General features: G+C 37.5%; 1 pseudogene; it reads right to left on the bottom strand.

The window, feature by feature from the left end:
- Window positions 1-11,205: 11,205 nt before the first annotated feature.
- On the bottom strand, window positions 11,206-12,438 carry LOC119523475 (annotated as a pseudogene).
- Between the last annotated feature and the right edge of the window lie 2,140 nt (window positions 12,439-14,578).

Here is a 14,578-nt window from a genome sequence, read left to right on the forward strand (position 1 = left end):
ACAAAAAAGGGTGTTCATTTTTGAAGAAATCAAGTTTTTTCTTGCTTTTCTCCCAAGTGTTATTGAAAATAGAAAATTTAATTTAAAGACAAGATCATTTTAAAATTTCTTATAAAATAATAGTTTGTAATTTACATTATTACATCTCTTTTGATTGGATGTATAGGGAAGAATAAATAAGTTTGTGTATATACATAAAAAATGTAATCTGCTTGCAAATAACAGGATTCATTCATTCACTTTTTAAGTGCAGTAGTACATTTGTAGTAAAACTGAAGAATGATTTCAATGGAACTACTATTTCAAATACCAGTGTTTCTATTAAAACTCATTTCTCATGTTGACTTTGCTTACGAAACTAAAACATTAATGATAAAATTAGCATATAAGACTGGAGAAATTAATCATTTTTATCTATATTATTTGGCATATTATGAGCATTTTAATAATTACCTGACTTAAAAAACCCATGTCCATATGTATGTGGTTCATATGATACTATATTGTAGTCTTTAAATAAAATAGTTCATTTTGATGTGTATCTGATCTTTGACAGTGAGTAAAGGGCAGTATGTTCTTGGAACCTATCACTGAAGGGAAAATAATAATAAAAAGGAACCAATACTGACCAACTCTAAGATATTTTTGACACATAACAACTGGCTCTGCCACAAATCATCTGTGTGATCTTGAGCAAGTCACTTAACAAGTGAGTTGTGTTTCCTCATGTGCAAAGGAAAGGAAATATACTGGGAAAGGGGTTGACAAACTAGGGACCATAAGAGAATTGTTGCCTCCCACATGTGTTTTTGAATTGCCCAATAGCTAAGGCTGACTTTTTACATTTTTAAATGGTTGGAAAAAACCAAAAGAAGAATATTGTATCACATGTAAACTACATAAAATTCGACTTTCAGTGCCCATGAAAAAACTTTTCTTTGAACACAACCACAATTATTTGTTTACATGTTGTCTGTGGCTGTTTCATGCTACAACAATAAAGTTAAGTGGTTGTGACAGAGTCTAGATAGCCCCAAAGCATAAAATATTATCTCTCTGCCTTTTTGCAAAAAAAGTTTGGCAACCTCTATACTAGGCCAAGAATGGCCTTTAGGAACCAGTGTGAATCAATTGATCATAATTTCCTCACATGGTGTTAAGCGGAATTCTGGGACACATCTTTGATATTCATTAGTCATATTGACTAATATGGAATATGAGGGCACATATTCCTTGGGCTTGCCATCCCTGGACAAAAATTCTGTGGTCGCTATTAACCTTTCTCTTTCTCTGGCTCCTTAATGATATTTGAGTACAGAGTCATAGCATCATTTGTTTGTCCTTTCCTGTGCTGTCCTGTGGGGTGGAGGAGTGGGAGCACGGTGGTCAACATCTGAGTATATTTCTTGCAAACCCTTCATAAAACCTCTCAAATTCCTGAAGAAAATAAAATTGCCTTTGTTATGAATGTACTGAGAGATCTAATTGCTTTTAGATGCTGTTTATGGTAATGCATAATATTTAAATAATCTTAAGCCTCTTGATATTGAGCCTGCTGAGAATCACACGACTGCTCTCCTATCTGAAACACTCCAGTAATTTAAATTAAAGTGCTCAGAACAGAGTGCATTTGGATTTGACTTTTCTCAGTGAGACCAGGGAGAGGGGATGAGACACTGGGAGACATGCTATTACCTATTTCCATATGTGGATGTTTCAAAAATACTAAAAATCGTGATGCTAGATTGACATGTTTTGAATGTTATAGGAAATCTTACTTTCTTAGGAAGAGATATGTGTAACATCTCTGAGAGCTATCCCTTAGACATCTTAGAATGAGATGCATATCTGTAGTATCTGAAAGTGGGCAGGAGGCAGCTCAAGGAGACAAAAGTTGAATCGTGAATGAAATTCTAAGCCCAAGAGAGAATGATATGGCTATGGTCATATCTATTTTGGACACAAGTAGGGCTCAAGGTGGAACCCTGCTGGTTTCCCCAGGCACCCACCAAAGGCTCCTGCTGCCAGCACCTGCCACCTGCGATCTCTGCCTCAAGGCCCCTCTGGCCGTGGGAGGCTCCCGGCTGCTTGGCCTGGAAGGGAGGGGGCAGGCTCCGAGTGCGGCCCTTGATCACTCGTGGACCAAGAATGGCCCAGTGCAGTTGAATAGGACCTCCTAGTGTCTCCCTGTACTTTCCGCAAATTTCCCCCAAACAACCTAAGGCACGCTGAACCCTTCTATTCCTTCTCCTGCACTCACACTAGCAGATACTCAGGAAATGTTGGCTGATATTGATGATGGCATTTTTCCAGTGAAAAGCATTGTTAAAATTAAGGACTTATCCAACATTTCCCACCTTGACAGTGTCTTATCACCTTTGTCTTCAAAGCTACAAATTTGATTGCTGCAGTATCAGATCAAATAAGACAGCCAGGAAATGCCAGGTGACATTAAAGTGTTTTAAGGCCACCAAAGGGTCTCTGGGACACCTTGCTGACATACTTTCAGAAGCGTCCTACATAACAGGAAAATAAAAAATGATAATTAGAATATTTGCTTTGAAAGCATCCTTTAAGATCACACAGTCTATGTCCTTAATTTAGCACAGAAGTTTGCATTTTTTTTCCTCTTTGTATTTGGCAGGAAAAAAAGGATCATTGTAAACCAAACAAAGACCCATAGCAAAGTAGAAAATCCCTTGGAAATAAAGCTACTGTATATAGCACGTGCATGGTAAAGTACAGCTGAACGCAGAAATAATCATTCACAGAAGCAAAGATTTCTGGGGATAGTGCAAAATTGCGAATGTTTTGTTATTCTGCTTGAGCTGGGGGCATTCATTGATAAACAAATTATTTTTGACAACCACTATGCACCCAGAATGACACAAATTGCATGATGTACAGAGCCAATTGAAATTAAGTCCTGGCCCAAACTCCTGCAGTCTTCCCTGAAAGTCTAAAGTAATTATTTCTGTTAATTTAAATGTATGAGCTCTGTGGCCACACTTAAGTGATGCAAGCCAGTGAAATGGCCAATCCCAAAAGAAATTTTACAATTCTCTCCTTATCTATTCAAACCCTGCTCTTCAGAATCTTAATTTGGGCAAATCTTCCTCCTTCTACCCTATATTTAGTGTTTCCACTTTTAACTTGGTGAGACCCTCTGAACTTGTCTCTTGAGTGATCTGCCTGGTTCTTCCTTACCTGGAGAACAATAAATTCTGCTTGATTTTTGAGCACTGCTCGTCTTTGCATTTTGATCTGGTGCTAATGAACCCTTCTATGCATATAGCACTGAGTAATTATTATATACCCAAGAGATGATGAATCCCCTTTCAATCAGGTTGCCTTGAAGAGAGCACAGGCCAATTAGGTAGTTTAATTGGTTGTGATGTAAATGTAAAAGGAATTCTATTACACGTGTACCAGGGATTTTCAAGAAGATGAATAAACAATAAGAACACTATTGCTACATTCTCAATAAACAATATTTTCAAATTCTTTGCTCTTTTTTAGAAGGTAAAATGGACTAGTCACTTGTGAATCCCAGAGCAGTCCATTGGGAGAACTGATGCAGGGAAATTTGGCTAACTCCAATATAAAAGGCATCTTACAGTAAGGGAGAGAAAAAGGAAATTAATACCATAATTCCAAAAGGTGGGAGCTTCTACTGGAATTGGGGGACAATTCTGGACTCTCATCTTCACTGACAGAGATTTGAACTATTAGCTATTCTAAGTAATATTTACTCTCAAATGCTTTGCCAAAGTCAGATCTATTAGCAGAACCGTATATCAAAAATAATCCTCAGTCTTTTATGGTTTAGAATATTTGGACTTTATATTTTCCCTAGCTTATAATTTTGATATATATCTGCCTGTGATGGAGCCCAATGGAACTAGATATGAAGAAATACATGAATCCTCAGGATTTATGGACTTATGTTACAAAATACCAAAACTGTCAAGAAGATATAAGGGGGAAGCTTAGGACAAACTTCGCCAAATCAAGGGGAAGTTTCTTATTGTCAAATTCTTTCCTCTCATGATTGGTGTATTACTTTAGTATTGGAAGATGTTTGAAATCAGGAGTTCAAAATGCTCCTCTGGCAGTTTTTCTTTTAAATTTCTTGTGAAAACATTGCCCAAGGAAAGAAAGACATATGGTTCTAGCTCTTATGATATCCTGTGGAGCAGTATAAAACCTCCTAAGATTCTGCAAACAAGACCACACCTTTTAATATTTTATTTTACTCTAAGAATTCAAAAGTGTTGGGAAAGGATTCAGGGATATGAAACTGCTATATTGTATACTTTCCACAAATTTCTTAGTCTAGCAATTGTGAATATCAGTAACTCATGAAACCAAAGGACATGTTAAATACACCATTTCCATGTTACCTCCCTGTTTTGGTTTGCTAAAGCTGAGGAAATGCAATACACCAGAAATGGGTTGCTTTTGCAATGGGGATTCTAACAAGTTTACAGTTCTGAGGCTGTGAGAAATGTCCAACTCAAGGCATCATCAGATGATATCTGGACTCCCTTGTCACATGGCAATGCATATGGCTGGAGTCTGCTGGTCCTTCTCTTCTGGTGTTCCTTAGCTTCTGGCTTCTCCATTTTTTTCTCTGAGTTTCTCTGGGGCTTTTCTCTGTCTTTTATCCTCTTACAAAGGACTCCAGTAAGAGGATTAAGACCAACCTTGGGGCAGGCCTCAACTGAAACAACCTAATCAAAAGGTCCCAACCTCAATAGGTCCATACCCACAAGAATGGTCTAAAAGAACATTATCTTTTCTGGGATACATACAGCTTCAAATCATCACACATGGGAAATAGCAGGAGCAGTGAGGAAAAGATACAACAATGATCACAAACCACCTCCTTTTCTCTCAGAGGACAAGGAATATGCTACATTGTGTTGATATTCATAGAAACATATTGATAAAGGAATATGAAAAAGCATTCAGAGGTTTTATTTGGATTTTCTTATTTGAGGATCACAATCTGCTCCTCAGTATATGAATTTCCTCCAGAATGGAAAATAAGATTTTTCTGGAAATCTGAATGTTTTACATAAAGCTGACACTGTACAATAAAAAAAAATGAATATGATGATTTGGAACTTGATTGTAGACTCTATGAACTTTGTTCAACTGTCTAACAATTCACTCATGTATTTATGCCCTTACTTAATACACAGGTGCTGAGTACTACTCCAAGCAAAATTCTGTACTCAATCTTGAGATATAAAGACAACTGAGCTCTGATCAGCCCTTTCCTGAAAGTGTTCCCTGATTGCTGGGGAAGACAGATGTAAGCAGATTGTTTCCAAACCAGGTGAAAGGAAATATGATTGAGACCTTGCTGTGGAAACACAGAGGTGGGGGTCCTGGTTGGGAAGTGAGAAAAGGCTTCAAGGAGGAGGTTATATTTGATCAGGATATTAAAGGAGATATTGTCTTCCAGGTGTAGACAGAAGGGGAATAAGACACCTGAGAGTGGGAGGAATATGTGCAAATGCATAAACATGTGACAGAACAGGGCACATACAGGGACCAATGAGCAGTGGCTGCAGTGCAAGGTAAATTGGTTGGGGAGTGAAAGATGTGGCTGGAGAGGCAGGCAGGGGAAAGCATTCAGCAAAGTCGATTGTATTTTAGTAAGAATTCAAGTTTTAACCTGTTGCCCATGAGGAAGCAAGGAAGATTTTAGAGTTGGGAAATGATCTCAACAAATTGGATTTAAAACTATAACTCCCAGTAGGAATGAACCCTGCTGTACATTGGAATCATCTGGGAAGATTTTCTTAAATAATAATGCCCAGGTCCTGCCTTCAGACATTCTAATTTAACTATTCTTGGGTCAAGCCCAGGCATAGTGATTTCAAAAGTTCCTCGGGACAACTGCTTAGTTAAGCCCACCTAAGAGGACTGGTGGGAGATGAAAATGATCTGAACTAAAGAAGCTACAGTGGGGATAAAGGAAAGTGATGAAATCAGGACTTGGAGACTAAAGGAGAGGAAGTTTGGAAACAGAGGACCTTAAGATGAGTCACATTCTTAACTTTGAAACTACATGGAGTAAAGGAGGAAAAATGGACTCAAATTTGGATGCACTAACTTTAGGTGAATATCAGTTGTTTATATGGTATTTGGTGGTTAATAGGCAGATATATTCATTTGGAACTTAGAACCGGGGTTTGATTTTGAGATAAATTTTGTAACAAAGCTACACATGATGATACTTAGAAAAAGCTTATAAAACTCTATTGTGCATTGGAATTCTCTCAGTTGACTGCTAGAAATGCATGTTTACTGGCTTCACTCACTGTCATTCTGATTCCATATATTTGAGGCTAGATGCAAGAATCTACATTTTAGTGAGCACTCCAGGTGATCACGTTAAGACAAAATATTAAGTAAAAGAAGAGGGGCATGGATACAGCTCTGAAGAACAGAAACATTTAATGAGCAGCTGGAAGAAAGAAGAGGCAGTGGTGTGAACTAGGAAGAAACTGGTTAGAAAAACATCTAGATTCTGCTTCTCAAGTTGGGGTTCACCACTCAGGGGTCCTGACCCTGATGAGCCAACTACAGCAGGCACAATTCCTGGAGAACAGGCTTGTCAAGACAGGGTATTTACCCCTTGGAATGAAAGGGTTAAGAGGGACTCTAAGGCTTGAAAGAGCCTGAGAAAAGTTTTGAAACCTCCACAACCTCCTTGTAAATACCTAATTGAAATTTGCTTGCAGGGATTAAAAAAAGGACATTCCTGTAGAGTCTTCTAACTGAAGACAATCTTGTATCAGTCTATTTGCAGCAACTTCTTTTAGTCTCTTTATATCTAAAAAGGTCTTCATTTTGCCCTTACTTTTGAATCACACTTTTTCTGGGTATAGAATTCTGGGTTTATAACTTTTTTTCCCCTACAGCACTTCAAAGTTATTATCACATTTTCCCTCTTGATATTGAGAAGTCTGCTGTTTGTCAAATTGTCTTCACTTTAAGGTTAACTGACTTTTTTTATTTTGTAGCTTTAAAGATTTTTTCTTTTACCTTGGATTTCATTAAATTTCTCTATTGTGCATCTAGTGATAGTTTATGATGTTATTATTATTATTATTAGTCTGCTTTGTACTCTAAGTGCACTATCAATTTGAATACTTATATTTTTTCTTAAGTGTAAGAAAACTCTCATCAGCTAATAATCTTATTGAATAATCCTTTATTATTGCCTGAATTCTCTATATTTTAGAAAAGAGATCCCAAGAGATATATGTTGGAGCCCTTCAATAGATTTTCTGGGTATCTTAACTGCTTGTTCATATATTTGATCTCTTTTATCCCTGTACTGTATGGTAAGTGAAATGTTCAGTGTTATTATCCAGGTAGAAATATTATTTTCAAAAGTGCTCTGTTTAGAATTTACCTTTATTTATTTATTTTATTTTTAAGTTTATGGCATTTTTTATTTCCCATATTTCAATTTGTTTATTTTTCATATCCACCTGTTTTATATACGTAACTTATTATTTAATATTTTCTTGCTCTTTTGTGAATGTTGTGTCTTCATCTCTCTGTATTCCAACCATGTCTATCATACAACATTTGCCAAATGCTTCCATAAAAATTAACATCACCGGGGAAAACTCCTGTTGTAATGTTTATTTTGTTGGCTGTCTTTCTTAGCATTACATTTCTTCATGCATTTTAGAATCTTGGATCAAAGGCTTATCTAAGGAGGCATTTTTGACTTGGCATTGTTTTTTCTTTCTTTCACAGTCTGGGCTCATTCCTCCCTGAGAAGAAATGAGGTTACTTCCATGAATTGTCTAGGTGCCTTCAGTTGATATGCAGGTCTGATAATGAAGGTTGGGGAGTCCACCCTGGTAGGGATGTGAAGAATATCCAAAACTAGTTAGTGAGCCTCAGGCAGTCCTGTCCTGAGGCTGTGTCACTCTTCTCAGGCTTACATTTCTAGGCAGCTCCATAGAAGCTGTAGCCCCAGGAAGCAGTTGTCAGTATGTTCTTCTCCCCACTTTTATAAATCTAGATTTAAGTATTGAGGCAGACTCTCTTTCCCCATTTCACATGGAAGACCTTCTTTCTAGTCTTCTTTTACCCATAGCATATGAACTTGCAGCTCCTACTGTCAGCTTTGAAATATGGAGCTTCAGCCCCACTAAATACTCCAACTTTCCATTTTGTCTCTGGTCTGTGGAGATGTTTATCTTGTTGAAGTCTTTTTTTAAAATTTTATATTCTATCCATTATTACCAAATATGTAGAGCAGAGGGGCTACATCAAAGAAGGAACATAATGTGTCATTTTTACTGATGTCTCCGGGTTAATTTTTAACTGCACTCTCCATTACAGTTTTACTAATTTAATTGATAAAGGAAAATCCAACCACTTCCAAGTGGAAATTACTACGTAGTTTTAAGTTATAAAGATTTAAACACGTACATTTATAATCAGTTACTAAGTTGGTTTTGTTCTGCTTCAGGAGATGCTTAGCAGTTAAAGAGTTATGTAAAGCTTGGCAATTCAATTATTTAAGGATATTAAAACTGGTTTCTCATCAGCTATCACTGAGAAGAGCCCTGGTGTCTACATTTTAGGATTAGTTAAGTAATTTATGTCCTTGTCTGCCAGAGTTACAGATTCTTATTGAATATCAGACTGTTGGATCTTTATATCTTTGCTCATAAATTAACATGTTCCTGAGTAAAAGCCTGAAGTACTCTCTATTTTGAAGACATATAATATTGTATTTTACAGAGATTTAAACTGAAGGCCTTATTTTTAAATTATATCTACAAAGAGACATTCCTTTCCTCCTATAAGATAAGTACTTTATTAATCTGTAGCAAAATATTAGCCAATGATCTAACTTGTAAGGCTGCATCCTCATGCATAAACGGGTTAGCAGTTATTCAAGCAAACTAAAATTACATGCATGGATTAATTCACCTCCTTGGACCTCAGCTTGGTAAGTTTCCTAATAGGCTTCAGGTCACTGATCAAAGGTAGGGAATACTATGGCTCCAGGTAGCCAGCAGGGCTCTTTTCCTTTTGTGATCCCATCTGCTAAAATTCCAAGGGGCTGATTCTTACTCAGCTGCTCTCTTACTAATCTCACTCTATGATCTGGCTCAGGACATTGGTCCCTCTTCTCCAATGATGCTTCTCTCCTACTCTGCCCAGATCAGATCTTCCTCCAGTGCTCAAGCCATAGTCAAGCTCTGTACTCTGACTCAACTGGGTCCAGTTTAGACTTAAAGCTTTCTCATGGCTCCTGCTTATCCCTCTGACCCAACTAATGGTCTCTCTTGTTCAGCTCCATCATTCCATCCCTGAAGATAGAAGAATATGGGGGCAGGTTGTTTACTTTGGAGTGGATCACAGGAAACACCATTAGGCAAGTGAGAACGTGAAACTAGGGTGTATTATTTGAAGGTTAGTGCTATGGGCAACGGGGGCTCAATTCTGCTAGGAATGTCTGAAAGCCTGGATACAATAAGCCGCAGAGTTTTTCTCCTTCTTTCCCAGGGGTAAATTGGGTGTAGTATTTTTTCCTTCAGTTGCCATTTGTCATTGATAAAGGCTATTCTCTAGAGGCATAAACTTTCTCAGGGTATCAATCATCCATGGGTGAAATTAAATCCTTAGAGAGAAAGTCACACTAGGACAGGTTTGTCAGATACTGGAACAGTGAGAGTTGACTGAGTATGGGCGAAGTACTAACAGTGGCTGTTGGACCACTCCATCCCATAGTAGTGATATGGGAACTTTTCTTTTTTAATTTAAATCAGTTTTATTTAAGAATTTCCAACACTGACAACAACTCTTATAAAAAGCGTCCTAGCACAGGACCCAGAACTGCAGCAAACAACATTCTTATGGGTATCTAATAGTCATTAGAACTTCCACCCTTCCTTGAGACACCCTGAGTTCACTGATGAACTATGCTTCCATGTACTCCTGCAAAGCACAGCATAAGCTCAGTGCATGATCTCAACTCATCAGCTTCAGTTCACATTGCCACTTTTACATATCAGTAACAGAAGAGAACACACACCACACAGCATTCACAACCGTTGACAAAGGGATAGGGGAAAAGCAAATATTGTTTCACTTAACACATTCAACTAATGGGGGTTTACCAACAAAACTCACTTAAAGTCTTCCAACAGATGGTGCTGTCCTTTGAAAGCAAAAACAAAAAATTTGTACAATGTTTGCTATCATCGTCTCTGCACACTCTCTCACCAAAGCCACAGGCTTGAGAGGCACATCTCACGAAGTTAAAAAATATCCATTATGTACCACCAAGTCTCTGCACAAGCTCTCTCCTTTTGCCGGCCCCTACAAGCCTTTCATGCCTTGGCACCACCATCAGTACCACACAAGGTTTCAAAAGTTCACACAGCCTTTTGGTTCCATATCACAGCCTTGTGTTCACAGTATTGACACAACTCCATGAAATAAAGAGTAGTGGATAAAAATGAAACACCCACCGTCGAAGATGCAGCCTGTGTAGTGTGATGACAAATTCTTGAATGAGAAAGCAGCAGACAGATGTATTCCTATGGCAGAAAATTTAAAGCACTACTTCCAGTGAAGTGCTTCTTCCATAAATATTTGAAATGAGATGAAATGCAGAGATTAAATGAAGCCTTCATATTGTACTCTTTTTATATGAGGGGAGACATGTTAAAGAAACAAAAACTAAAACTAGAGAACCAAACATTGTGACACCATGATCTCCCAAAAGGAGATTTTTCTAAGGAAAAATCCAGGTGGTTGGGTTCAAATTAAAACAAGGAGAAAATAATGTAGTACTAATCAATGATTTCCATTTTGAACATGCGAAGACTTCACTTGACAAGTCCAGGGATAAAATATTACAGAAGAAACCTTTTGATATCAATTGTAGTGTTGGTTTACCAAACAGGCAAACAGCAATTCACTTTCAACCACTCAATATTTAAACCCTTTACATAACAAAATTTATAACATTCTTTTAGCTCTTCCTTTTCCTAATGGAAAAGGTCAGAAATACTGCTAATTATACTCCATACTGAACAAATCAATTTGGAATAATTTTAGTACATACATATTTTAAAATATACTTACCATGAGTTTAGAGAAATGTGGATTTCCACCAGTCTATACCAGCCAACCACAACACACTGTCTATATTCCCCAGCCAGAAGATTTGGAATACAAGTTTGAACCAAAGCCTCCATTAAAATCACTATCTGATCCTGCATTTGAGGCTGATCCCAACCCAACTGCTACACCAGAATTAGAGCCACTATAAGAGTTATTTCTAGAGCCAAAGGCCTGATTTGGCTCCCTCTGCATGTTGCCTTGGCTTTGGGTATTACCTGCTGGGCCTGACTGGTTCTGCTGCCTGGCTAACATCCCCATCATACCCCAGCTGCTCTGCAACACTGCCTGGGCTGCAGCCATCATCACTGGATTAATGCTGAAAAAGCCAAAGTTCAACCCTCCGCCCATAGAACTACCTTGATTGTTTGCCAAGTCAGCTCAACTCCCTCTACTGTTACCAAATCCACCCTGATTCTCCAAGTCATCTGGATTACCACCAAATCTTCTACTTCTTTCTGTCTGTTGCTATTGTGCTTAGGTTCAACATTGGAGATATGTACGCTGATTCCTTTAATGATCAAGTCCTCTCCACAAAGAGACTGGGCAACCTGATCATCTGCAAATGTAACAGAGACCAAAGCCCTCAATGGTTTGTGGATAAAAACATCTACCACTTCTCTGTACTGGCAAAAGAACTGCCACAACTCATCAGCAGTCATATCCTCTGTACAATGCCCAGAGAACACCTTCCTGCTTCTCAAAGGCTCATCTGGGCTTTGCTTAGAATTAGGAAGTTTACAGTCACACTATCGTCCATCTATCATATGTCTCTGTGACATTATTTTCACCTGGGTTTCCTATTCTGTAAAAAGAACAAAGCCAACACCTTTTGAATGACCAGTTTTAATATCTTTCTTGACCTGCATCATAAGTACTTCTCCAAAGGTGCTAAAATATTATTTTAGATCCCGTTCAGTTCTTTTCCATGGAAGGCCCAACACTATTAAATCAGTTGTTTTCTGAACTGCTCTTTTCACTTTCACTGCTGATGAAGCATATGTTTCACCCATTTTTCTTTTGTTATCTTTGGGATAGTTGGCAACATACACCAGATTACCCCAGCCAGCATCAGATGCATGCAGAATTCCTTCTACTAGCCGGACACCTCTCAGACATTGAGACACCGTATTCCTGTAGTGCAGACCCTGGAAACTGGGCCATAACCATGGACAGCAACACTGTCCCATCATCTTCTGATGGTATGTCAATAGGCTCGTCATTCTCTTCCTTGGTTATCTGAATATATTCACACATCTTTTCTTATTTTTCCACTAGGCAGCTACTAGGAAGCCCAATGGGGAGACAGAAACAGAGAGGGACCCAAGAGTAGCCCAGCTACTGCTTTGCTCCCACAAAAATGATAAAGGAGCTTTTGATAATTACCTAACTGATTGAAGATAAAGCCATCCCTACTCCATGTATAGTTTGTCCAGGCAGTGGTATTTGTGAGACGCCAAGAAAGGGTTCATCCAAAGTTACCTACCTCATTCATGCCTATAATTCAATCCTTAACAATTTGTTCATGTTGCACCTTTTCATATACTTATGTGCCCTCTATATATCCACTTCCATGAAATGTCTCTTCATATCTTTCCCTGTTTTCTAATCATACTGTTTTCATTTTGCTGTTACCATTATTGTTGATTTCACTATTTCATTTTGAGAATTTTAATACACTATAGATGGTACTATTTGGGCAGATATTTGGTTTGGCTTGCAATTATTTTCTCCCAATTTGTGGCTTGTGTATGTAACCTCTTAACCTGATATTTCACAGAGTAAAATTTCTGACTTTGATGAAGTCCTATTTATCAGTATTTTCTTTTATGAATTCTGCTTTTGGTGTCAGGTGTAGAAACTTTTTGCCTAACCCTTGATCCCAAAGACTTTCTCTTGTGTTTTTCTTTTTCTTTTCTAAAGGTTTATAATTTTGTTTTATATTTAAGTCTGTGATCCATTTTTTAGTTTTTGTATATTCTGTTTTTTTAATTTTTGTGTGTAGTATAAGAATTAGTTTAAGGGACTTTTAAAAATTCCCTTTTAGGGAGTGAATCTCCCTGGCAACATGGAATATGACTCCCGGGGAGGTATCTAGACCTGGCATCATGGGATGGAGAACATCTTCTTGACCAAAAGGGGGATTTGAAAGGAAATGAAATAAGCTTCAGTGGCAGAGAGATTCCAAAAGGAGCCGAGAGGTCACTCTGGTGGGCACTATTATGCACAATATAGACAACCCTTTTTAGGTTCTAATGAATTGGAATAGCTAGCAGTAAATACCTGAAACTATCAAACTACAACCCAGAACCCATGAATCTTGAAGACGATTGTATAAAAATGTAGCTTATGAGGGGTGACAATGTGATTGGGAAAGCCATAAGGACCACACTCTCCTTTGTCCAGTGTATGGCTGGATGAGTAGAAAAATGGGAGCAAAAAAAAAAAAGGCACCCAGTGTTCCTTTTTACTTTAATTGTTCTTTTCCACTTTAATTTTTATTCTTATTATTTTTGTGTGTGTGGTAATGAAAATGTCAAAAATTAAATTTGGTGATGAATGCACAACTATATAATGGTACTGTAAACAATTGAATGTACGCTTTGTTTTGTATGACTGCATGGTATGTGAATATATCTCAATAAAATTTGCCCATATATATTTGCCCATATATCCCCAACAGAAAAACCCATATATATTTGCCCATATATCCCCAACAGAAAAACCCAAGAAATAGGGATGTAAACATACAATCCCTAAGCTTATTATTCATTAATTGATTTTTTTATTGAGCATCTACTATGTCCCAGGCACTGAAAATACATTGACCCTAATGATTCATGTTCTCATAGACTAGAGGAAAAAGCAGACATGTAAGTCAACAATTCCAATGTAATGTAATAATTAAAATGATTCAAGACACAACAGGTTTACAAGGAAGAAAAAAAATTCCCTTTTATCTCTGGATACCCAGTTGCTCCACCATTATTTGTTGAAGAAGCTATCTTTTTTCCTTTGAATATATTTTGTGTCTTTGTAAAACACAGTTGAGGATATTTATGTGCTTCTATTTGTGGGCTTTCTATTATGTTCCGTTGATCTATGTGTCTATCTTACCAATACCACACAGTCTTGATAACTGTAGTTATAAAATAGACCTTGAAATTGGGTAGACTGATACTTTACACTTTATTTTGTTTTCCCGTTTGTTTTAGCTATTATAATTCCATTGCCTTTCCATATAAATTGTAGGAGAAACTTGTCTATTTCTCCAAAAGAGCTTTCTGGGATTTTTATAGGATTTACCTTAAGTCTTTGTATTAATCTGGGGAGAACTGACATGTTGAGACTTCTAATCCATGAGCATATTTATGTATTTATTTGTACCTTCTTTCAT

The sequence above is a fragment of the Choloepus didactylus genome, chromosome X (assembly GCF_015220235.1).
Source record: "Choloepus didactylus isolate mChoDid1 chromosome X, mChoDid1.pri, whole genome shotgun sequence".
NCBI classification, from domain to species: domain Eukaryota; kingdom Metazoa; phylum Chordata; class Mammalia; order Pilosa; family Megalonychidae; genus Choloepus; species Choloepus didactylus.